This window comes from Xyrauchen texanus, chromosome 4, assembly GCF_025860055.1.
Source record: "Xyrauchen texanus isolate HMW12.3.18 chromosome 4, RBS_HiC_50CHRs, whole genome shotgun sequence".
Lineage (NCBI taxonomy): Eukaryota > Metazoa > Chordata > Actinopteri > Cypriniformes > Catostomidae > Xyrauchen > Xyrauchen texanus.
The window spans coordinates 52,756,455-52,781,780 of NC_068279.1; positions in this window are offsets into that span (position 1 = coordinate 52,756,455).

The window sequence follows — 25,326 nt, forward strand, 5'->3', positions numbered from 1 at the left end:
ATGTGAAGCATTACTCGCACTGCTATGGATTGGTCTTAACAGCATACCTGCACAGATCTGATGCAGCAAACACATCTGCGTCATGACACTTCCAGTAATGCCAACAAAAATATCTAATTTCACCTGTCATTGATAAGTGCATAGAGAACAAATGAATGGCCACTCTTTTAATATGTCTCCATGGTAGCACGCTCAACAGGCCATGTGATAAGATGCCCGGATTGACTGTCTCAGATGTGGAGGCAACTGGGATTTGTCCTCCGCCACCCGGATTGAGGCGAGTCACTACGCCACCACAAGGAGTTAGAGCGCATTGGGAGTTGGGCATTCCAAATTGGGGAGAAAAATGGGAGAAAAAAAGTTTATTTTCCACACCATACAAAATAACAGATGTAGTCATGGAAATAAATAAAAAATAAATACACTATACTAGGAGAAAAGCTTCAGTGTGCTTTTTTGGAACACTATCATAGCCCAATTCTATAAAGTTATTGTTTAGCTTACTTCTGAAAAAAATGCCAGCAAAATTCCCAGTATTAAATCAAATAAATTTCCAAACGAAAAAAGCATAAAATTAAAAAATGTAATTATCAAGCCAAAAAATTATATTGTTAGAGAGAGAGGGAGAGAGAGAGAGAGCCACACACAGCTGCCCTGTGTGTATTTGTTTGTGTCTTTTTACATTTTCATTAAACATTAATGAATGATTAATGATGCCTGGAGCCTCTCCAGGAGTTAAACTGACGCTGAATTATGGTTCTGGAATCTGAGCACAGTCTGATCTGATTGATCTCTCCCACTGATCTATAATATATCAGTTATCACTCCATATTTCCTATATAGTGAATTTTGTGGCAATCACTGTAGAAAACAGTAAACGAGAGAGCAGTTTCACATTTTTGCTGTAATTTCAAATTTTGTTCTGGAATCCAAGCACAAGAGAACCAGCACTGTTTTATTGGTATATAATGTGTCCAGGCAGAATTTTTGAGACTTTCATTCATTTGTACTTGTCAATGATGTAAAGTAAATAATTTTAATGTTTTTCCATTGCTGATTTGGCTCAATAACACTTGCTATGGATTTCGGTCAGATGTTTGTTTTCACCTCAGTTTTTTTCCGGTGACAATCTGGCTATTTTTAGACGGACCCTTAGTTTAAGAAATGGTAGGCTAACTAAACCATTAATGATCTGTGTTTGTTCAAAGAATGAAACAAGACTGCCCCCCACTGATCATGTCTCTCTTGTCAAGAAACTTTTTACTTGACACAGCTGACCTTTTTCTATGTGTGATTAATTTGTGTCCGACAGTGTTACTCCAAACTTTAGTTGTCTCAGGGTTACTCATCACTCAAGATCAGATAAGGATGAGTATTGTATCAGATTTGTACAGGGTTTAGTAAGAGGGAAAGATGTCACCCTATTACGACATAGTAGAATTGCTCCAAACTTTCTGTTATTTCGAGCAACAGTGAACTGAATTGTGAGAAACAGCACCCCCAATTCTTCCCCATATACATGATGCTCTTCACCCCCAGCCAGGGTTTAATTGACAGCTGTTCACAAACAGAGTCATGGCCTGCATTGGGTCAAAACAGTGTTACTATGAAGACACTCTATTAGCATAACATATATATATATATATATATATATATATATATATATATATATATATATATATATATATATATATATATATATATACTGTATATATATAAACATTTCCAACATTCTTTTGAATGTCCATGTACTAAAATAAAATATTTGATGCCATAAGTGTACCTTCATTTACTATTAATATTATTTTGAATGGCCATGGAAAATGAAGCAATGTAATAACAATTTTACCTAGTCACAAAAAGTAGTCCGTTAATTTACCTGATGAACTTTCACCTTTTGCTGACCCTTTATACTTCGCAGAACTAATGTGTGCTTTTAAATCACTTGCACCTTTATTAGCAACTGACACATAAGTGCCAGATTTATCAGAATCAGCTTTATTGCCAAGTATGCTTACACATACAAGGAATTTGTCTCGGTGACATGAGCTTCCAGTGAACAACAATACAAAAAACAATACAAAATCAGCAGCAAGACATAGATAATAAAAAAATAATAACAATAAAACAAAGTTATACACATACGTACAAACACACACATAGTGCAGTTCTAATACAAATCTGTTTTCTGTTATGTACAGTGCTAAATACAAATCTGTTATGTACAGTGCAATTTTGTTTTAACATGTCATACATTCTGCTTCCCATGGATCTCGACCTGGACGAAAGCATGGGAATTTTTTGTGCAAATGTTCTGTAAATTCGCTCTTTCATTTGGGCATTCACGGAGAGATTGACAGGCAGGAATTTGGTCAATAGTTGTTGCAAGCCTCTAAAAATCAACCAATTGGTGTGCAAGAATGCGGGACTTACAAAGAGGGGTTACAGCAATGCAAATATGCGCACACACACACACAATGAAGTCTTAGACCAGATGCACATCATAATGCAACTAAAGCCGAATCCTGAAAAAATTTGCAAATTCAGAAATCCCGGCCGGATGCCTTTTTAAGGTCCGAAAAAGAGGAAATTTCTGGGAAAAAGAGGACGTATGGTAACTCTACATTTGGATGTCCTTGACCAGCCCACAAGTTTAAAAACATTAAGCTAAACATGTAGATAACATCAGTAAATCCTCACCATTACATTTCTTTTCAATAAAGTCCAAAAGGCAGCGTAGTTTTTTTCTTGACGTTTATTTTTTCCTCCAAAGTGACACAAGTTGACTCTCTCTAGTAGCGGGAGCCGGAAGGGGAGGGTGTCACGTCACATGAACTTACAAAAAATGTAGCCATATTATTGTGAGTAGCCTACGCTCTTTGAAGACTTGCGAGACAGACTGCGTCATGAAGATTATTGCATATTCATACAGAAATATTTTTGTTGTTGTTGTTGAGCTGCACCTAAACTTTATGTTGCCTACATTTAAAATTACATTGGGGGCTACATTCAAAACATTCGGTGATGAAGCCCCGGAAAAATGACCTGGCGCACTAATGGTCTAGTCCTGATTTCATTCATAATTTAGCATTTTGCCTTTTTTTAAGCAGTTTATTTGCTAATTACGTTTCCGTTAAACCAATTATCTACGAAAGTCAAAGAGAAAGAATCAACATTTTATATTGTATCATTACGTCTTTAAGCAGTTCTTATAACTGGGATTTGTTCTTGTAATTTGCTTTAAGGCTGGAAGTCTATTGCTGTATTTTATTTCTTAGTAATGGAGGTGGTATACAAAGAATAAGGTTGTCAGGGCCCACTTCATCAATGTTTATCTGTTGATTTATTTCAGTATATTTTTATATGGGGAATAAGTGTAAAATATATGCATAATAGGCCTTATGATCTTAAAAATGACACCATGTTAAGCCAATACTAGACATGAAAACAAGTAGTCTGAGTACCCACCCCCAACACTTAACAAGTGTCCATGTTTCCTGCCCAAACACTGATCTAGTGATTAATCAGTACAATGCACAGTTAATGCCTTAAGATTACTTTATCAGCAATGAACTGTAACTTATAGACAAATCACTAATCGCCACTGTAAGTGCATAGAAGCAATTAACCGCACCATAAGTGCTTTACTCTCAATGTCTATTTAGCTCCCTGAACCACAAATGACAAAAGTCAAATAATTTTTCTCACTTAACCACACACCATAAGCATTAGCATACTGAAATATTAATCTCTATGTGTGTGTGTGTCTCAACAGAAATGTGATTGTCTCCTGAGTCTGGAAGCATATTCTGTGGAGCAGAAGGCAAGAGTGTGTCAGTGTTTGAGTGAGAACATCATCAAACAGCTCCAGCTTCATAGAAGACAGACCTTCGGCCCACATGAACAGGTAAACGCTTGTCCTTTTTACTCTACAAGCTTACTTACGCATGCATTTATGTTCTAACTCCGATCCACATATACTGTGATCTGTTTTTACCAACAGTATTTGCTGGTTAATGTCTAGATAGAGAAGAAAAGCAATCATTTAAAACTGTAGTGTAACAGGCCATGTTATGGCATGTTGGATCTTAATGTAGGTCTTTCATTGGGTATGTGTATATATATGGACAAATGAGCTTAAAAAGGTACAAATATTCCATATTGTCTTTTAATTAGCAAAAAAAAAAAAAAAAAAAACATGTAAAAAAGACAAAAAGAATGTCAGCTAACTATAATAGGACCATCTGCCCCTGAATTTAATATAATATCGATTTTCATAACCTTGCGCAACAAATAATGCACTGACTGAACTTAGAACATACAGTGCATCCGGAAAGTATTCACAGCGCTTCACTTTTTCCGCATTTTGTTATGTTACAGCCTTATTCCAAAATGTATTAAATTCGTTATTTTCCTAAAAATTCTACAAACAATACCCAATAATGATAATGTGAAAGTAGTTTTTTAATCTTTCAAATTTATTAAAAATCAAAAAATCTAAAAAATCACATGTACATAAGTACTTAAAGCCGTTGCCATGACACTCAAAATTGAGCTCAGGTGCATCCTGTTTCCACTGATCATCCTTTAGATGTTTCTACAACTTGATTGGAGTCCACCTGTGGTAAATTCAGTTGATTGGACATGATTTGGAAAGGCACACACCTGTCTATATAAGGTCCCACAGTTAACAGTGCATGTCAGAGCACAAACCAAGCCATAAAGTCCAAGGAATTGTCTGTAGACCTCCGAGACAGGATTGTATCGAGGCACAGATCTGGGGAAGGGTTTAGAGAAATTTCTGCAGCATTGAAGGTCCCAATGAGCACAGTGGCCTCCATCATCCGTAAATGGAAGTTTGGAACCACCAGGACTCTGCCTAGAGCTGGTTGCCTGGCCAAACTGAGCGATCAGGGGAGGTCAGGCAGGTGTCCAAGTACCCGATGGTCACTCTGACAGAGCTCCAGCATTTCTCTGTGGAGAGAGGAGAACCTTCCAGAAGAACAACCATCTCTGCAGCACTCCACCAATCAGGCCTGTATGGTAGAGTGTCCAGTTGGAAGCCACTCCTCAGTAAAAGGCACATGACAGCCCGCCTGGAGTTTGTCAAAAGGCACCTGAATGACTCTCAGTCCATGAGAAACAAAATTCTCTGGTCTGATGAAACAAAGATTGAACTCTTTGGCCTAAATGGCAAGCGTCATGTCAGGCACCGCTCATTTGTTTCATTATTTATGAAAAAAAGAGCAGAGACAGTTCAGTTTATAAACAGAACGCAATATGTGACTGACAGCAGCTTAAGTGCATGGAGTTTGCATCAGACCAGTTTTGCTATAGCGAAGGTACTTAAAGATACAGTTCACCAAAAATGAAAATTCTCTCATCATTTACTCACCCTCATACCATCCCAGATGTTAATTATTCCTTTCTTTTGCCAAACACAACAACGATTTTTAGAAGAATATTTTAGCTCTGTAGAACAATGCAAGTGAATGGCTATCAGACCTTTGTAGCTCCAATACACATAAAGGAAACATAAAAGTAATCCTTATGACTCCATGGTTAAATCCATGTCTTTAGAAGCAATATAATAGGTGTGGGTGAGAAACAAATACAAATTTAAGTCCTTTTTTACTCTAAATCCCCACCCACACCTATTATATTGCTTCTGAAGATATGGATTTAAACACTGGACTCATAGCGATTACTTTTATGTTTCCTTTATGTGATTTCTGGAGCTACAAATGTCTGATCACCATTCACTTGCATTGTATAAACCTACTGAGCTGAGATTCTTTTAAAAAAATCTTAGTTTGGGTTCTGCTGTAGAAAGAAAGTCATAAACATCTGGGATGGCATGAGGGTGAGTAAATGTTCATAATTTTTAGGGGTAAACTATCCCTTTAAATAAGATAATTTGTGATTTTCCCTGGTTGTGTACAAACCTGATGGTCTAAATGTATTCAACCCTGAATATCACTAATTACATGGAACCATGGAGGACTCTTCTACGATATTGTGGAATAATGACAGTAGGTGTTTTTTGCCAAAAGATTTTGCTTCATTCATGATTATTGAATGATTATGAATGGGAAACTGTGTCACATGCTTTTGGTTCTTTCTACAGGAACATAGCACCAAGTATTTACTTAAACTGATACCCGCACACTGTTTGACTTACAGTTGACTGCTTTGTGTGTGTGTGTGTGTGTGTGTGTGTGTGTGTGTGTGTGTGTGTGTCTGTGCGGCAAAGAGTGCTCATGTCAAGTTGCAATCTGTGAAATAAATTCCATTCATTAAATATCCCGGAATTTGAAAATGTTCCTGACATGTTCACCCATAGGCACACTTGTGTGCTCATTTGCTATTCAAGAAGAAAATACTGATAAAACATGCTCTCCTAAACCACTCTTGATGAATCTTTAGAAAGTCCGATCCATTTTAGTGAATCTATTTGTTTGGAGGTTTCATGTACATGAACTGTATTAAGGACGATTCATTCGTTTGCCAAAATAGTAGTGTATATATACTAGTATTCAAAGTTACATGCTGAATACCCAACACATTATTTATGGCGTATCATTTATTTTTTTGCATTTTTTTTTATAAATATTTAGTTAAATTTAGTTTTTATTTCAGTGTAAATAGGCCCTATTGTTTATAGTTGTAGTGTAGCTGACTATGTTTTAAATGGGTAGCTTTAACTCAGAATTGCTCAGGGACAGAATAAGAATGTGCAGAACTTACACATTAAACAATTATTTATATTATTGTTTGTTTTAATTACATGCTGTGCATGTTAATTTCCATGAACTATAGCCTATTTTCTGAAAGAAAAAAATGCCCTATCCTTATCCACCTGTGACTCAGCTTTACTGATTGTACTGAACTGTCACTTATTTTATCCAATATAACATGTAAAAGACTCAATTACTGTATGCAGGTTTAAAAATATCAACATGAATAGGTTGCATTTATAAGATGAATGGATTTGAAGTTTTAACTTTTTGATACTTAAGTACTTTTAAAACCAGGTAATTTTTACTCTTGTAGTATTTTAAAGGATTACTTTTTTAAGTAATACATTTGTGTGGTATCTGTATATTTACTTGAAGGTGCAGTATGTAAGATTCAGAATCCATTGTTATTAATGACACTTGTGGCCGTTAAGTGAACTGCAGCCAGCTACCTTTTGTTCCTACTTGCGCTAGTGCACACACTCCATAAGGACGTGAGTGAGCAAGCATAGGACAAAACAATTATGTAACGTACAAAGAGACGTGATCCACCGGCATCATGCTGACAGATGAGGTAGCATAATTAAAATTACACCGTTATGTTTTACTACAAACTTTGAGACTGAACTAAATCTACTTATCAGCTAACACAGCATACTAATACACACATACAGCTACATACTACTGAACTATACCAGACAGTTTACTGTTGCACTGCACTATTACGTTGCACTATTGTATGTTCCCCGTCTGTCTCTCTTGAGCGCCGAATATGCCTCTGATCTATGAAAAAAGGCCAATGGGAAATACGTTGAACTCATTCATAAAGTTTCTTCGGAGCCGATGGTCGTGTATGCAGTCAGCTGCGAGTTACACACCCGTTCCTGTTCCTCTGACGCTTGCCTGCTGTTCGATCTATTTCAGTGGCTTTCTCCTTCTCTGCATGGCAATAGAGTTAGAGCAAAAGAGTTATTTTCTCTAAAAGAGTTAGTTTCTCTAAAAGAGCAAATACACAGCTGACGTTGAACGTCCTTTTCAGGACGTGTCGTTTTAAAGACGTCTTTCCGCCTCTGAGTCGCTTCTGGATGTGGTTGATTTCTCCCCACCTCTGATGGTCATAAAAGCTGTCTTGCGTGCCTGGGCTGTGATTACACGCAGGCAGCTTTTTATGAATGGTTTATGTTCTCAGTGCGAGAACATAGCATGGCAGCATTGCGGTCGTGGCTTTCTTTTGTCATGAGAGAAAGCCACTTCAGCTGCCCGCCTCGCCACCTTCCAACGGGATTGAGGCAGGCGCCGTGGGCGATGGAGGCGATTTGGGGATAATGAAGGGCTCCGTTCGCCAGTTAAATCCCCTCGAACTACCTGCCTCCCAGGCACGCTTGCTTGCTTCCATCCGAGCTCGGGATGAGTGTGGCCCGCTTCACGGCCAGCCGGACGGTCCCTTGAGCTCCCAGAAAGAGCGTTACAGCGGCGTCTTATGCTGATGACTCGTCTGGGACACCATCTTCGGGTCTGCTCGCCCAGTCTGAGCCTGACGCACAGAGGTCCGCTATGCTTTCCCGGGTACCGCGAGCACGAGGCTGGACCGGAATACCCCGTCCCTCCCTCACGGCTACTTGATTGGTTCCGTGGGCATGTGCACCACTCACAACCTTCAGACCGCTTCCGCCCTGCATGCCGTGGCATGAAACCAGCACCAGGCCAAGGCACTTCAAAACTTGCACTTGGGTATTCCTGTTCTTGATGTGCTGCAGGAACTGCGCTCAATGACCAATCACGCCCCCCGGGCCACAAAGGCCAGAAGTACCGGCACTCGAATGGGCGATGGCCACCCTTGTGGTCCAGAAATGTAATCTATGGACTGGTCGAAATACGGGAGGTAGACAAAGTATGCTTTCTCGAACGCCCCTGTCTCCCAGCTCTGTCCATTCGGCGGCACCGGTGAAGAAGCAGACGGAGGCCATTTCACACATCCTGCCCTGCCGCAAACCTGCCGCCAGGGGCCATGCCCCGTCTGCTCACCGAGGGCGTCCTCCTGCGGCCGTTTAAAAAAAAAAAAAAAACATGCTGCTCCGCCTCAACCAAGAGTGGGCCCAGCTCTTAGCCCCAGCGTCGAGCACCCCGCAGGAAGCGCACGCCCCCCCCCCAATCTCACGGACCCCTTCGAGGACCCGGAAGGCTCCCAAGCACTCCTGAGACGGACGACCCAGAGATCGAGACCTTTGCTCCGGAGTTGGTAAACAGACCACTCGGTCCCCCGGTGAAAGGTATTTTTTGCAAATTTTTCAATAATAGAGCAATTTCCTCTTTTTGGGTCACCTGGCCCACAAATGCCGTTCTCACGGCACTCTGCCACCACATCTCAACAGTCTCTCCGCCCTCAGCCCCACGCCTGTTCCCCGGCCAGCCGGTTCTGATGAGTCCAGAGGACGCCACTACAGGACCTCCTCCTCAGTTGCTAACTCGCCCCCTGCTGGGTGTGCGGAGTTTGGATGCGTGGCTTTCACTTCCCAACCCGTCACACTGGCTGGCCCGGATCATTCTACTCGGTTACGCAATTCAATTTGCCAGGCCCACGCCCGCCTTCACGGGCATCCGCTTTACCGCAGTACACTGCAAGCATGCCAAATCCCTGAGCAAGGAAATCGCTACTCTCTTACTGAAAGACTCGAAAGAGCCTGTCCCTCCAACCGAGATGAAGAAAAGTTCAGTGGGTTCAGGAGGTCCAGTGGAGGCGTCCTCTAGACTCGTCAGAACCAGCTGGCCGGTGAACAGTCATGGGGCTGAAGGCGGGGGGTCCGCATCCAGCATGCCGGGACTGTTGAGGTGTGGCGGCAGAGTGCCGTGAGAACGGCATTTGTGGGCCAGGTGACCCAGAGACAAACGAAATAGCTCTTTTATTGAGAATGTGGGCAAATTAAATTAATTCAAATAAGGATTCTGCTCCCGGCCCTCCACCAGGGGAAGGAGTGGTCTGCTTACCAGCTCCAGAGCAAGCATCTTGGTCTCTGGGTCAATCGTCTCAGGAGCGCCTGGGAGCCTTCCGGGTCCTCGAGGCGGTCCGTGAGACAGGGGGCGTGCGCTTCCTGCGGGATGCTCGACGCAGGGGCTGAGAGCTGGGCGGACGGAGGACGCCCTCAGCGAGAAGACGGGGCTTGGCCCGTGATGGCAGGTTTGCGGCAGGGCAAGATATGTGAAATGGCCTCCGTCTGGTTTTTAACCGTGGAGAACTGCTGGGCGAAGTCCAACACTGTTGGGCAAAGCGTGTCTTGTCTGTCTCGCGCATCTCGACCAAGTTCAGCCACAGATGACGTTCCTGAACCACAAGTGTGGCCATCGCCTGCCTGAGTGACTGTGTGGCCATAGCCTGCCTGAGTGACTGCGCTGTGGCCTTTGTGGCCCTGAGGGCGAGGTCGGTTGCTGAGCGCAGTTCCTGCAGCACGTCGGGACCAGGACTACCCTCGTGCAGATCTTTGAGTGCCTTGGCCTGGTGGACTTGCAGGAGGGCCATGGCATGCAGGAAGCGGGCTATCCGGTGACGCTGTAGGCTTTGGCAGCCAATGATGATGTGTCCTACAGGCCTTGGAGGAGAGCACAGGGCGACCCTGCCAGGTGGCGGCGTTCTCGGGGCATAGGTGGATCGTAACCACCCTATCCACCTGGGGAATCGCCGTGTACCCGTGGGCCGCTTCGCTGTCTAGGGTAGTGAGAGATGATGAGTGAGGGGCTTTGTGACGAGTGGAGAGGGGTGCTCTCCATGCAGTCCTCAGCTCATCATGCACCTCCGGGAAGAAAGGGACCGGGTGGGGGGCGTGGCTGTGAGCGGCGCCTATACCCCAGGAACCAATCATCCAGCCACGATAGCTGTGGGCAGGACAGAGGGTTCCAGTCCAGCCCCACGCTGGCGGTGGCCTGGGCAAGCATGTCGGACATCTGGCCGTCGGCCTCAGCCTGGGCGTGCTGGCCCGAAGGCGGCAGCCAAGATGAGTCACCCGCATCAGATGCCGGACCGCTCTCCGATGCAGCGACGAGCTCATCCAGCTCGGGGGGCTCAAGAGGATAGGCAGGCTGGCTGTGAGGCGAGCCGCTGTTGCCTCGAGCCCGGACGGAAGTTAACGAGCATGCCGGGGTGCGGGTGGTTCGTGGGGGCATACCCGGCAAAACCGAGCCCGCTGCCATCCCCAGATCGCCTCCATCGCCAGCCGCGTCATCCTCAATCCCGTGGGAAGAAGGAGCGATGCGGGTGGTGGCTGGAGTGGCGTTCCTTCAGTTGAAAGAAAGCCGCGACCGCAACGTTGCCATGTTCATGCTCTCGCAGTGAGAACGTGAACCAACCAAAATTTAAGCAATATATCACAAGCAAGAGTGCTTTTGTATTGAATAAAATGCAATGGTATGTTGATAAGTAATTTTACTTAGTTTTTAAATGTTTAAGTAAAAATTCTTGATTAGACATCATTTTGACAATGAAATTAAATTAAACTTAAACATGGAATAATATTAAAAAAGAACAAAGGATTTTGAGAAAGATAAAATAGATTTCAGTAGGGCCCTGCTTAAATATAAACATGCATATCTTATAATTTATTATTTACATTTGAAATTTAACTTTAGGCTAAACGAGTGTGTTCAATAGCACATTATCATATTACCAAATTTTTTCTGCGTTATCAAAATGGGTATCAAGAACAGTGAAATTTCACTGGTAGCGGAACCGACTACTGAAATGTTGGTACCGTGTCAACACTAATTGAAATATATACCACTTAAAACAGTTATTTCAAACCATAATAATAATTTGCAATTAATGATTTTGGCAGTATTTTTGATCAAATTAATGCATCCTGTGAAAGGAAGCATCAATTTCTTTCAAGAACAAAAATGTTTGTGTTCTAAAATTGAAGCATATATACTATATATAATTGTATAAAGTAACTTGTAATGTAATTGAGTAGTTTTTCGACAAACTACTTATTTACACTTACTTGAGTCATAATATTTCTGAGTACTTCTACTTGTACTCAAGTGAATTATTTCTTTGGTAGCACTACTTTTATTTAAATAAAAAAAAGCAGTATATTTCCATCACTGCGTAACAAATATCATAACATTGGGCTTGTTTTTGAAGCTGCGGTAGCTTATTTGTCTTGTGAGAGTTGGCAACACTGGGTAAAACTTACTGAAATATGTCTTCTCACATATAATTGCTCAGTCTGTTAATGTTGAAATGACAATGGAGAAAATTCATGGGTAATATCTCAAACCCCGGACTGGCACTAACAGGATCAGTGCATAAGTAAACTGAACACACTCACATCATGTGAACATACAGCGCCCACCCTATTCTTTGCTATCTGCAAGGCGTGGATAGGGACCGGGATCCAGGATCTCAAACGTACTTTGAGATCCTGGAACGATTTGAGAGCAGCTGGAGTCCACGAGAGCCGAGAGCTCTTCTTCTAAAGCACTGACGTCACAGTACTGAAACCTCTTATGAAGTGCCTGTAAAAATTGTCAAACCCCAGGAAACGTTGCAATTCCTTTATCGTAGTAGGTTGTGGCCATTTCAAAACTACTCTTACCTTGTCATCAACCATCGCCACGCCCTCTGGGCTGATGACATAGCCTAGGAACTCACATTTCTTAGCCTTATCGTACAGTTGATGGGTAATGAGACGTTACAGAACAGCTTGGACATGCTTGACATGCGCTTAGTAAGTGTTAGGATATCGTCCATATAAACGATTAACCCTTGATTCAGCAATTCTCAGAAGACATCATTGATGAAGGCCTGAAACACTGGTCTATTGACAAATCCAAAAGGCATGACTGGTTATTCATAGTGCCCTGTGCTGGTTGAAAAAGCTGTCTTCCACTCGTCCCCTTCCCGAATGCGGATGAGATTGTAGGCACTGCGAAGATTGAGTTTCGTGAAATACTTGTTCAAGGGCAGCTGGAACTAGAATCAGGGAGTAGTGAAACTTTACAGGGATTTAATTTAGACCACGGTAATCAATACATGGGTGAAGCCCTCTCTCCTTCTTGAACACAAAGAAGAATCCGGCTGATGCTGGTGAGGTTGAGGGTCTGATAAATCCCTTGGAAAGTTCCTCCTCAATGTATGACTTAATAGCCTCAGACTCAGGTTAGGACAATAGGAAAATTCTACCTCGTGGAGGTGAGGAACCAGGTAGTAATTCTATGGCACAGTCACTGGAGCGGTGATGAGGAATTTGTGAGGCTTTGGTTTTGCTGAAGGATTCAACTAAGACAAAATACTCAGGAGGTAGATTGGGAACTGTAGTAGGTTCAACTCAAACAGCAGCAGCTCTAATAGTCCTGGGAGAGATGGGCTTTAGGCAAGTGGAAGGTGCTAGACCACTGGTAACTTGCTGATTGCTCCAAGAGATCTGAGGATTATTTTTTTGTAGCCAAGGTAGTCCTAAGATTACTGAGTAATGAGGCGATGGGATGATATATAGGTGAATGGTTTCTGTGTGCATTGCTCCAAATTGTAGAGCGATTTCTTTGGTAGTGTGTTGAACATGACCATCACCAAGAGTGCGTCCGTCTAACACCGCAACTTCCAAAAGAGAATCACAGAGTTTAAGTGGAATATTATGGGCTTTGATGAATTCCTCATTGATGAAGTTGCCCACTGCCTCAGAGTCCAGCATGGATGTAGTAATGACAGACCTCCCTGAAAATGTCAATATCACAGGTAATTCAACACATGAAGTAGAGTGGGGTAATGAACTACAGGAACTCACCGTAGTGGGGTGATGCTGAGATGGTCGGGTTGGGCAAAAAATACGTAGGTGTCCACCTTGACCACAATACAGACACAGGTGCTGCTTAACAGGATGACCTCTCTCCTCAGAGGAAATGTGTGTCCAATGTGCATGGGTTCAGTTTCATTCAGGTTATGTGAAGCGGTAGGATGTGATACAAAAGAGTTGGAGGGTCTTTGTGTTCGGAGGAGGTTATCAATTTGTATGGTCAACTCAATGAACTGATCCAAAGTCTTACCCTCGTCGTGACAAGCCAGCTCAGATTGAAGCTCTAAGTTCAGTCCACTCCAAAAAATCAGCTTCAAAGTATCCTCTACCCACATGGTTTGAGCAGTGAGAGTACGGAAGTTGATATCGTATTCCGCAGCGGGAACAGTACCCTGATTAATAGAAATGATCTCCGGCGTCAGGAGCTGAAGGGTTTGGTGTGTGTAAACTGCAGGGTTTTAACAAGCTCCTCTGTTAACAATGTCAGTCGATCAAGCTGTTAAAAGGGGTTGTACAGTGGGGGTTGGTTGCAGAAAAGCTGCTTGATCGGATTGTGGCGATGTCTTCTGCAATGATGAGTCAGTGGAGTTGGAATCCATGTGCAGCTTAATTGACAGTAAACATAGTAATACAGACAGGCAGGGGTCAATCACCTGCAATAGTAGTATCAAAGGTAAATCAGAGAGAGGTCAGGCAGCAGGCAATCACAGGTAATATCCAGGTAAACCAAGCAGTAACAGTAGGCAGGCAGCAAAGGGTCAAAACAAGGTAAACAGTCCAGGATCCCACAATTTAAAACAGGTTAGGCAGTAAATACAGACAATGCTCAGAAATGTCAGCCAGGGCAAAACAAGACTTTGCAAAGACAGAGAGTGAGAGTCGGTCTTAAATAGCTGAGTAGATGGTAAAAGGTGAGGAGGTAATCAGTGCCAGGTATGGGGATTATGGGAAATAGAGTCCGGAGAGTTAGAGTCAATACTCAGGTGATAGAGCCCTCTGGTGGAGAGCGGGAGGAACTACAGAAGCGGGATTAATGACAGGCACTTAGCAGTCTTTTGGTTTTGGGGCGTTTACATTTTTAAAGAGACCAGACAAATAGCCTGAAAATACATTTTAACATCTTAAAATCCACGATCCCGGATCCGGGATTTAAAATTACGTCAGTAATAATGTACTTCCAATTTTAAATGTATGCGGAGGAGTTATGAGCTCATATCTGGTACCATTTGAAAGCTTAGAATGTCTACTTTCTTGAGATATGCATCACTTTGGCATTTGTTTTACACTAAGTAACTTATTTACAATAAATTACATAGTTCCACCCATCAAAAGTCGTGTCATAATTATGTGCGTTTTTGAATACGCATATTTCTCATATCGCTCAAATATGACGCACATGTACAAACCATGTATCAAATGAAAGCTCTCATTGCCAGTAAGAAGTTCCAATAAGTCTTTTTATTGAGGTATAATCACATATCTAATACACTTCGAATGAATCATGAAGTATACAATCAACATTTGTAAACATACAAGTGAAATTATTGAATATTTGCCGTGCTACTCGCACTAGACAGCACAGTTAGCCACAAATGCTACATAATCCTTTACCTTAGGTTATTCTCTGCAAAATGAGCCGTTTTTCAGTGTTTTCTGTGGTTGTGTGCCCAAGTAATCCCTCGAGTGCAGAAACACCACAAAGTAATGTTATATGATATTCAACAATCCAGGAAAATATGTAAACATCCGATCCGGATAAAGCATATATTGCCGTAAAGCTTAGACCCTCCGCTTTCCGGCAATATCTCTCAAGATCAAATAGACCAATCAGGGGCTGTGATATTGCATCCAGACTGTGAAGTGATCACTAGGTAGGTTATGTGCGCAAAACACACAGACGCGTCTCACCAGACACCAGAGCACATATTTACCACTTTCAACAGTGTTTTATGTAATGACAAAGGGTTTTCTGTAAAATTACACTGGGATTTTGCATTTATATCACTGTATATGGGTATGGGGAGACTTTAGATTTGGGTAGGCGGAAAGTACACCAAAAAAAGGTAATATTCCTCCCTTCAAATAAATTGAAATAGATATTAAATAAAACATGATACAGACAAAATTCCTTTTTCAGGTATTTGCTGACATCTAGTGGAAACAGCCAAAACTGTCTGCTTGCTGCTAGGGTTTACAGGGCTTGAGTTAAACACTTTCAAAAATGAATTTATATAAAACAAATCAAAAAGCTCTCTTTTTTAGGAGGGTTATTACTGTTCAGACAACATATATTTAATTTTTTTTAATTTTTAGCAGTGTTTTATGCAACTTCAAAGGGTTTCCTGTAAAATGACACCAAAACTGTGTATTTAGGCCAAAGTATGTGGGAATGGGAAGCTTTTTAATTTGGGTAGGCCAAATCCAGGCGGAAATCCCCAAAAATGGCAAGGATCTTAAGATAATTATTGTAAATAATTTATTAACAAAAATTTACTGTATCCTAACTGCTTAAATTAAATCATATTTGTCATTCTTATATTACTAAAATACTAATATTTGGGGATCACTAGTATTTGAGGGTCACCCCTTCAATGTGTTTCGCCATGTTGAAATGACATGGTCCGCTCTGTCTTACAAAACATCAAAGTAGAAAATCCTTGTGCTCATTGGCTGCCGCCTATGTAGATATGCTCGGCTATGCTTAGCGTAGTATTGTCTGGTGATGCGAAGAGCAAAGAGAATACAATGGATTGTGCTTCAGATACAGAGACAACAGGAGATTCGGTAGCTGTACTGCCAAATAATCTAAAAAGGTCTGAAGCTAGGCCAAAGGTGGAAAGAGTTGATGACAGAGAAAAACATGAGAAGTGATGCGATGTTGCATCTTTGTAAAACACATACAGGTTTCCCTTTAACTTTTTCAAATTACATGTGTAGTCAACGTATGTTAGTAATGGACAGTTTTCAGCTGTGTTTACATATGCAACTGGAAAGCAACGTGTAATTTTATTTTCTTTGTTATCACAGCTATAGTAAGTGGGGCCCATATATATTCACCTCTATCAAATGGCATACGTCTTCATTCATTTAGTAGCTTGGCACAGCGATTGATGTGGATTTTGAGTAAACCATGATGTTGGTTTGCTTGGAAACAAAACCGAGTTCTTCAAATACAGTATTCATGGACATGTTAAATTTGATAATCAAAAACAATTCTAATCTTTCATTTACCATAATATTTTGTATTGCTAGATAATTGAGGTTTATTTCATGCTAAGCAGTTCTCTAATAAAGATAAATAAATAACGTGAAATGCAGACAACTGGCCACATGACATTCTTTCGACTAGACTCGGCAAGAACATGTGACGTATTTCCACTTAATACCTCCCCCCTTCTTTGGGTGGGGTGTGGTCTCCGCGGTGTCCCACTCTTAAATAAGCATTAAGTATTCACTCTGTTTCTCTCAAATTCTGGCTGATTGACCTTAATTTTTGGATGCTTTAACACAATTGGCCATTTACGCCTACCACATTCTTTTGATATCACATTTTTACAACATAACAACATATCAAACTAAATTAATTCAATCACTATATAAAATAAGATTGACCATATTAAATTAAATTGACTTTTGTATATACTCTGGAAAAAATGTTAGTTAATAAATTCAGCATTACTAAATGTCACCCATTTATTCATCTGTGCTGCATAATGTTACTGGGATTAATCAAAAATCCGACCGCTCTGCACTGTTTTCATTAGTCTGGTTTGGAATGGCACAAACACAAGCTAAGTGATGTAAACAGTAAAAATACCCAGTGCAGTTAACTGCTTTATTAGTACAGTTGGAACACCTCTTGTCCAATGAGATTCAAGGACCAGAACTAACCATTGTATAAAATTAAACAGTCCCACCAGGATGTCACAGATTTTTTTTTTCTTCTGAATATTGCTATTATTTTGTTGGTTTACATCCAATTATCACCAATGATCATGATGCAATTACAACCTCAATTCAAAAAAAGATGACAGTATGGGAAATGCTAATAAAAACAAAAATGAGTGATTTGTAAATTTGATCCACCCTGTGCTTTTTTGAAAGCCCTACAACACATTATGTAATGTTTTACCATGAGAATTAAATTTTTTATTAAAGTTACATTTTTAAACCAAGAGCTTAAGTGGAAGCAAAATTAGAGGTATTTCACGGTGCAAGGAAGGATAGTGTATGTTGCTACAGGTGAGCATATTTAAGTAAACTCATAGAAAATAACAACAACAATCCTAGGTGTTTATTCAGTACTGTGGCTAAATTGGTTAGGAATAAAGCCTCAGCTGAGCCAGATATTACGTTGCAGCACAATAGTAATGACTTAAGGCATTTCTTTACTGATAAAATTGTCATCAGAAATAAAATTGGAATTATGCAATCGTCTGTCACAGTACCTCAGAAAACAGTGTCTCATAATTTTCCCACACAAGCAACTTCAATCCTTCACTGTCAAAACTTCAAACTTCAAAACATACAAAGCCACAACATGAATGTTAGATCCAATATCAACTAAGCTCTTAAAAGAGGTATTCCCTATAATCTCAGAACCTCTTCTTAATATTATCAACGCCTCACTATCCTTAGGACATGTCGCAAGAAACTGTAAAATCGCAGTCATCAAACCACTTATTAAGAAGCCATAGCTTGATCCAGGAGAATTGGCTGATTATATACCAATTTCAAATCTCCCATTTATGTTGAAAATACTAGAAAAGCTAGTGTCCGCCCAACTATGTAAGAAAAATGTAATATATGAACAATTTCAGTCAGGATTTAGGCCCCACCACAGTACAGAGACTGCACTTATCAGAGTAACAAATGACTTGCTCTTATCATTTGATCGCAACTGCATTTATCTTCTAATGCTTTTAGATCTTAGTGCTGCTTTTGACACCATAGATCACAACATTCTCTTGAATAGGCTTGAGAATTGTGTTGGAATTTGTGGACTTGCATTAGCACTTTTTTATGTCCTATGACCATTACCACATTGTCTGTGTAAACAAGGAATTGTCAAATCAATCAAAAGTTAAGTATGGAGGGCCACATGGATCAGTTTTAGGCCCTTTTCTTTTCTCCTTACATGTTTCCCCTGGGAGATATTATCATGAACCGTGGAATAAGTTTCCACTGTTATGCCGATGATAGCCAACTTTATATTTCTTCGAAACCCAACAAAATTTCCCAATTCTCCAAATTAGCAGAGTGTATCAATACAATTGATACAAATGGATACATTTGCCATAAATGTCCTTCTACTCAATTCTGACCAAAACAGAGGTACTAATAATTGGACCAAAAACCTAAAAAATAAGACTATATTTTGACTCTCGATGGATGTACTGTTCATTGACTTGTACCAATTTGTCCTTTGAAAATAAAATTTCCAATGTTTGTAGAACAGCATTCTTCCACCTCAAAAAACGAATTAATGTGTTTAACCTCAAGACTAGATTATTGTAATGCATTACTGGGAGGATCTCCTGCAAGTTCAATAAATACATTTAAATTGGTTCAAAATGCAGCAACCCAAGTGCTGACTAGAACCAAGAAATATGATCATATTAGGACCCTTTTATCGTTAGGTGACCTGTTAAATTTCATATTGATTTAAAAATTCTGTTAACTATGTACAAATCTTTGAATGGTCCAGCTCTGCAGAACTTAAGTGACCTACTACCATGCTATATTAAAATCACATTCAAAATCCACAAAAGGAGGTAGATCATTTTCCTATTTGGCTCCTAAACTATGGAACAGTCTACCTAACAATGTTTGCGACGCAGACACACTCACTCAGTTTAAGTCTAGACTAAAGACTCATCTATTTAGCCAGGCATACACCTAAATTACATCAACTCACAATTAGGCTGCTTTAGTTAGGTCTGCCGGAACCAGAAACATCATAATTTGGGATTCATATCATGAGGTTACCAGAGCCAGCCAGATCTACCTCCGTTCCTGCTTGGTGTCACAACTCCACCGCTATGTTTCGCTGAGTGATGATGACTAAATGCAGCCGGTGCCAGCCAGATATCACTTCAATTCAATTCAAATACATTTTATTTGTATAGCGCCTTTCACAACACACATCATTTCAAAGCAGCTTTACAGAAGATCAGGCATTAACAGACGATAAAACTGTAATGTCTATAATGTCGATGAGTCATCATTGTGTAATTAGATAAAATACGAATGTGAATCGTGTTTAAAAATAAGTCAATAAATAATAATTGTATTAATAACCTCAGTGAGCAAGCTGAAGGTGACTGTGGCAAGGAACACAAAGCTCCATAAGATAATGATTAATGGAGAAAAATAACCTTGGGAGAAACCAGACTCACTGTGGGGGCCAGTTCCCCTCTGACTAACATCATGAATATAATGTAAATATTACTTATGTATAGTTAAAGTCATGGTTTTAAATGATTAAACTTAGTAAGTGTTAAGGGTCAGTGTTTAAACATCGATTTTGTTTGAACTGTAAGATTAATGTCCAATGTCTTTGAAGTCAATCCTGGATTAACTGCAGAAGTTCACATTGATGCAATTGTCCTTGTTAATTGGCTAATGAAGGCTATTGTTGGCAATCGTTAGTCTATGCATTCCATTTCAAGATCACAGTCCATCAATAGACCGAGGCGATGCAGGCAGAGATCAGGGATGTGAAAATTACCTGGCTGGTAATTTCGGTGAGGTTCGGTGTGGTCCATCCTAAATCCAAGGTTTAGACAATGGCATATCTAGTATCACATGTCTTATGGTTGGAGTTGGCATCAGTTCATCCTCTGAAGTCCATCATAATAGACTGAAGTGATGTATGGCTGGCACCGAATGAATTTAGTCATCATCATTCAGCGACACGTAGCAGTGGAGTCCAACACAAAGCAGGAAGGGTGCTGGATCTAGCCGGTTCTGGTGACCTCAGGATAGGAGTCCAGAGGTTGAGACAAGGAAACAAATAAAATAATATAAGCATAGATGCCATTCAATTTATTGCAGAGTTATATATCATGATCAATATTTCTGGTTCCGGCAGACTAAAGCAGCCTAATTGTGGGTTGGATGATAAATTAGGTGTATGCTACTAAATAGATGATTTAGTATGAATCTTTAGTCTAGACTTAAACTGAGGGAGTGTGTCTGCATCTCGAACAGTGTTAGGGAGACTATTCCATAGTTTAGGAGCCAAATATGAAAAGGATCTACCTCCTTTTGTGGGTTTTGATATTCTAGTAAAAATGTTTTTAACAATTTTGTGATCATAATGAACATGATGGAATATAGCGTGGTAGAAGGTCACTTAAGTATTGCGTAGCTATTCAGACCATTCAAAGCTTTGTACGTAGTTAACAGAATTGAAAAATATATATGAAATTTAACAGGTAGCCAATGTAACGATGATAAAATGGGGCTAATATGATCCTATTTCTTGGTTCTCGTTAGCACTCTGGCTGCCTCATTTTGAACCATTTAAGTTTTTTTTATTGATCTTCTCTGGACATCCTCCCAGTAATGCATTACAATAATCTAGTCTTGAGGTCATGAATGCATAAATTAGATTTTAGGCATCAGCAATAGAGAGCATGTGCTGTAATTTAGAAATATTTCTTAAGTGGAAGAATGCTGTTCAACAAACATTGGTTATTTGATTTTCAAAGGACAGATTGGTATCAAATGATGTAAAGTACATCCATTGAGAGTCAAATTATATTTTAGCGGCTTATTACGATGGACTTCCGAGGATGAACTGAAGCCAAATCCATCCACAAGACATGGGATACTTCATATGCCACTGCCTGAACCTTGGACTTAGGATAGACCTGACCGAAATGACCTGCCGGTTGAATTGTGATGCACGTCACTGATATCTGCCTTCATCACCTTGGTCTAATGATGGACTACACTCTTGAAATGGACCATCAATTAATTACCAACAAAAGCCTTGATCAGCCAACTAACAAAGGACAATGCAACTATATGCACTCCTGCAGTTAATCCAGGATGGACTTCAAAGACATTAGTCAGTAATATTACAGTTCATACAAAATCTTTGTTTAAACACTGGCACTTAACACTTAGTTTACATATTTTAAACCATGACTTGCACTGCACACAAATAACAACATTGGCATTATTGTTAAGAATGTAGGTGAAGGCAGACAAGGGGTGAGGATCTAAATGCGGTGGTTTTATTAAACAAAGTGAAAACAGAAAAACAGGAACAAAGGAAATATTCACGATGGGAAAATAAAACAAAAACACAAAAGACATCCAATGGGTACACAGGCAGGATTAACATTTACGGACAGCACGGACAATATCAACAAACAAGCATCCACAAACATCAACGAACGACAAGGGATAGAGGAACAAACAGAGTTTAAATACACAGACACAATAATGACTAAACAACATACAGGTGAGAACAATGAAGTGCATGGGCAGTGATGAGGGCAGGGAACTATGGGAAATGTAGTGCATGACAATTGACAAGTGAAACACGGGGCAGACAACAGGGGATCGTGACAATTATATTCATGCTGTTTAGCCAGAGGGGAATGGCCCCCACAGTGAGCCTGGTTTCTCCCAAGGTTATTTTTCTATTTTTTCTTATGGAGTTTTTTTATTCCTTGACACAGTCGTCTTTGGCTTGCTTACAAGGATTCTTTATTACAATTATTATTTAATAATAATAACTACAAATGCATGTATTGAAAAGACATTATTTTTTATATGCCACTGTATACTAAGCTTGTTATGACTTTGTAGGGTATCTAGGTTCAGGTTTGGGGGATGTACAATTAATTTTAATGATCGTAATCAATGATTAATCATACGGTTTGAACTAGATAACAATACATACCAAATTGCCCCAAAAAGGGCTTATATAGTCCAAGAGTCTGCTTCAAATATATATAGATAATTAAACACAACAAATTATAATCAATTAGGAATATACATCATATGCAGACAGGCTATATTAATTTTCAGAACACCTTAAGGGAATTGACCCGTATCGCAACTAACCAGTTCGTCCAGCGAACCGCTTTGGTAAATACTCTTGAGTTCAATTCTCCAGAAGGTTTATTCTTAGTTATAAGCCTACTCATCAAAGCACGTTAACTTACTTTGATAATATCAGCTCGTAGCTTTAGATCGCACATTGAAGAGGCTTTGTTTTATGACCAACACACACAGACAATCAAGCGTATAATTGGGTTTAAAACAAGGAACTAGGATATATCACTACACTTAACAAACAAACATTTAACATATAACATGAAACAAACAAAGTAAAAACAGTGAGGAAAATAAAGAGATTATGGTATAGCAAACTTGTTACAATTCGTTAAACCTTCAGAGCCATCAAGGAGTTACACACTTTAACGCATTGGAATTTAGATGAAATAATACTTGCACAATGGATCTTTGTGTCGCTGAACAAGACTGCGTGTTTATCATGTCCTCGTGGCGTCCGTGAGATGGAGGATTTCTCTTGGTGTTTCCCCGAGCATGGGTCGCTCGCGGGGAGTTCAAAGCATCTTAGGAGGAACGGTTGTTGTTGCTGAGAGAGAGTCCTTTCACCCGGAGGGTATCGGACTGCTCTAGAAACGTAAAGTGTTGAGCTTTGTCCGAAGACAAATAAAAGACTGAGATAAACGCCAAATAAAATAAAAGACATGTCTGACGAAAGTAACACAAAGAAAAAGCAAGAGAGCTTGGAGAGAGATCAGAGGACACAGGACAAGAGAGTAAGAGAGACGATTCAATGCCAGATGCTGACTTTTAAGGTAGGGAGGTCACGCCTCCTTTGGGAGGAATGGCCCAATGGGACTCCTCCGTTTTGGGCGCGAGATGGTTCCCTTTGTCTTGTCACGGCTAGTCATTTGTATGATTTACGACCAGGTCAGGATTTTGGGTTGAATCACTCAAAAGATGGTAACACATAGCAGAATACAATTTTAATGTAACCTTATATTTATATTCAGCTAGGACAAGTTTAATTTGATACCAAGAAGCGTGTATTTGGTGCACTTAAAAGGTGAATATAGATACTTAGGCTCTTTATTTAAGCCATCAGAGTTTAACTAACACAACCTACAATTTTAACTAGTTTGATCTAACAACAAAAATACACAAGCATACGGGGATAAAACATATTTCCTTAAAATTAAGCCCTTCTGGGTTTTAAATGTTAGGAACACATTGTGCCATTCAAAGTCTCACATTCCTTTCCCATCTCAGAAGGGGGTTTTAGAAGGCACGAGGATGTGTGGGGGTTTTATGACCCTCTGCAAGAATGTGTGCATTGCATTCAGAATCATGATTCTCCGTTCATACTGTACAACTTCTATGCCTATAATTCCCCCACATGGGGAAAAAATTGCTTATTTTTGCTTATCTTGAATAAGACAAGTCCCTTATTTTGAAATGTTTTCTTTTGCCAGATCTGGTAACACTGCAACTGGTATATCACCAACCCACTTAGCACAGAGTACATTCATTTTGAAACAAACTTTATTAACCGTTATTTTATTTCATTCTAACTATTTACCAATTGGAAAGGAGGCTGCAGAACACTCAAACTGGAATGAAAAAAGGTGTCTGCTCAGAATGAACCAAAATGAAAACATTTAGTTATTAATCCCTGTAGCTGAATTTTACAAAGATCTTTTAGATTATTCAGATGAAATGTACATATTTCTAATGTATTAAATGGTCAATTTGGATAATTCTTGTACTCTTAAGGTGAAATTCCTTATCTGGTCCCCCGAAACAAAGGGAGGGAGGGGCCATCTGACAATCATAAACACACGCACATTCACACCTTAAAGGTGCACTCAGTATTTGTTTTCCCATTAAAAAAAAGTTGTACTCCTGAAGAAATGAATGCTCATTTTGAAACGTGAAAAATCATGACCACCCACATGAGATTTTATTATATATGGGGAGGTGCACCCTCATGGTGGCTTCCATTTTAGAATTACATGACTGAATACCACTTGCTCAGTAACAATCTTGTTATTGTCATTGGATTAAATGAATCATGGCTGATTGTGAATAGTACATTTCTACAATGGCAACTAAAAACTATTGTTCCCTTTACAAAAAGCTACACTTCTGATGCTGTGCTGAAAGCGCTTTGGGAACAACTTCATGTGTGTGATCAGCTGTGAATATGTGTGTAACACGTCAATGAACATTGACCAGAATTTATAGCCTCTGCCGGTGTAATCATTGGATGCACCTGGGGCTGGGCTATAAATAGATGCCTAACCAGCGCGTTGTCAGATCTTTTGTCTTCAGAGATCACTCTGTGTGTGTGTGCTTTCACGAGCCTGTCAGAACTTTCTTTCCTCTGTTAGGAGTTAGAATTTGCACAGAAGACCTTTTCTCTTTTCTCTCTTTCTTTAAAAAAAGGGGGGAAAATATGACAAAGTCAGGGCAAACAATGTGTTCCCCTGTCTCCGCTCTATGTCTCTTACATAAACCGTCAAGGAGGTCCACGTTCACGTCAGCTGAATTTTCTGGCACGTCGGATTCTCCTTGGGGACCAGGGCAAGCTCCTGTCACTCAGGGCAGTTTATATCGCTGGATGCCTGAATGTGGCAGAAGTTTCAGGGCAGAAGTGGACCTCTTCACCTTGACTAACAGCGCAATGTCTCCTCTACTTCTCTCTGAGTCACCCAGCCCCCCTGGGTCTGGACGCGATGGCACATACATGGCCCAGAATGCATCTGTATGCGTAT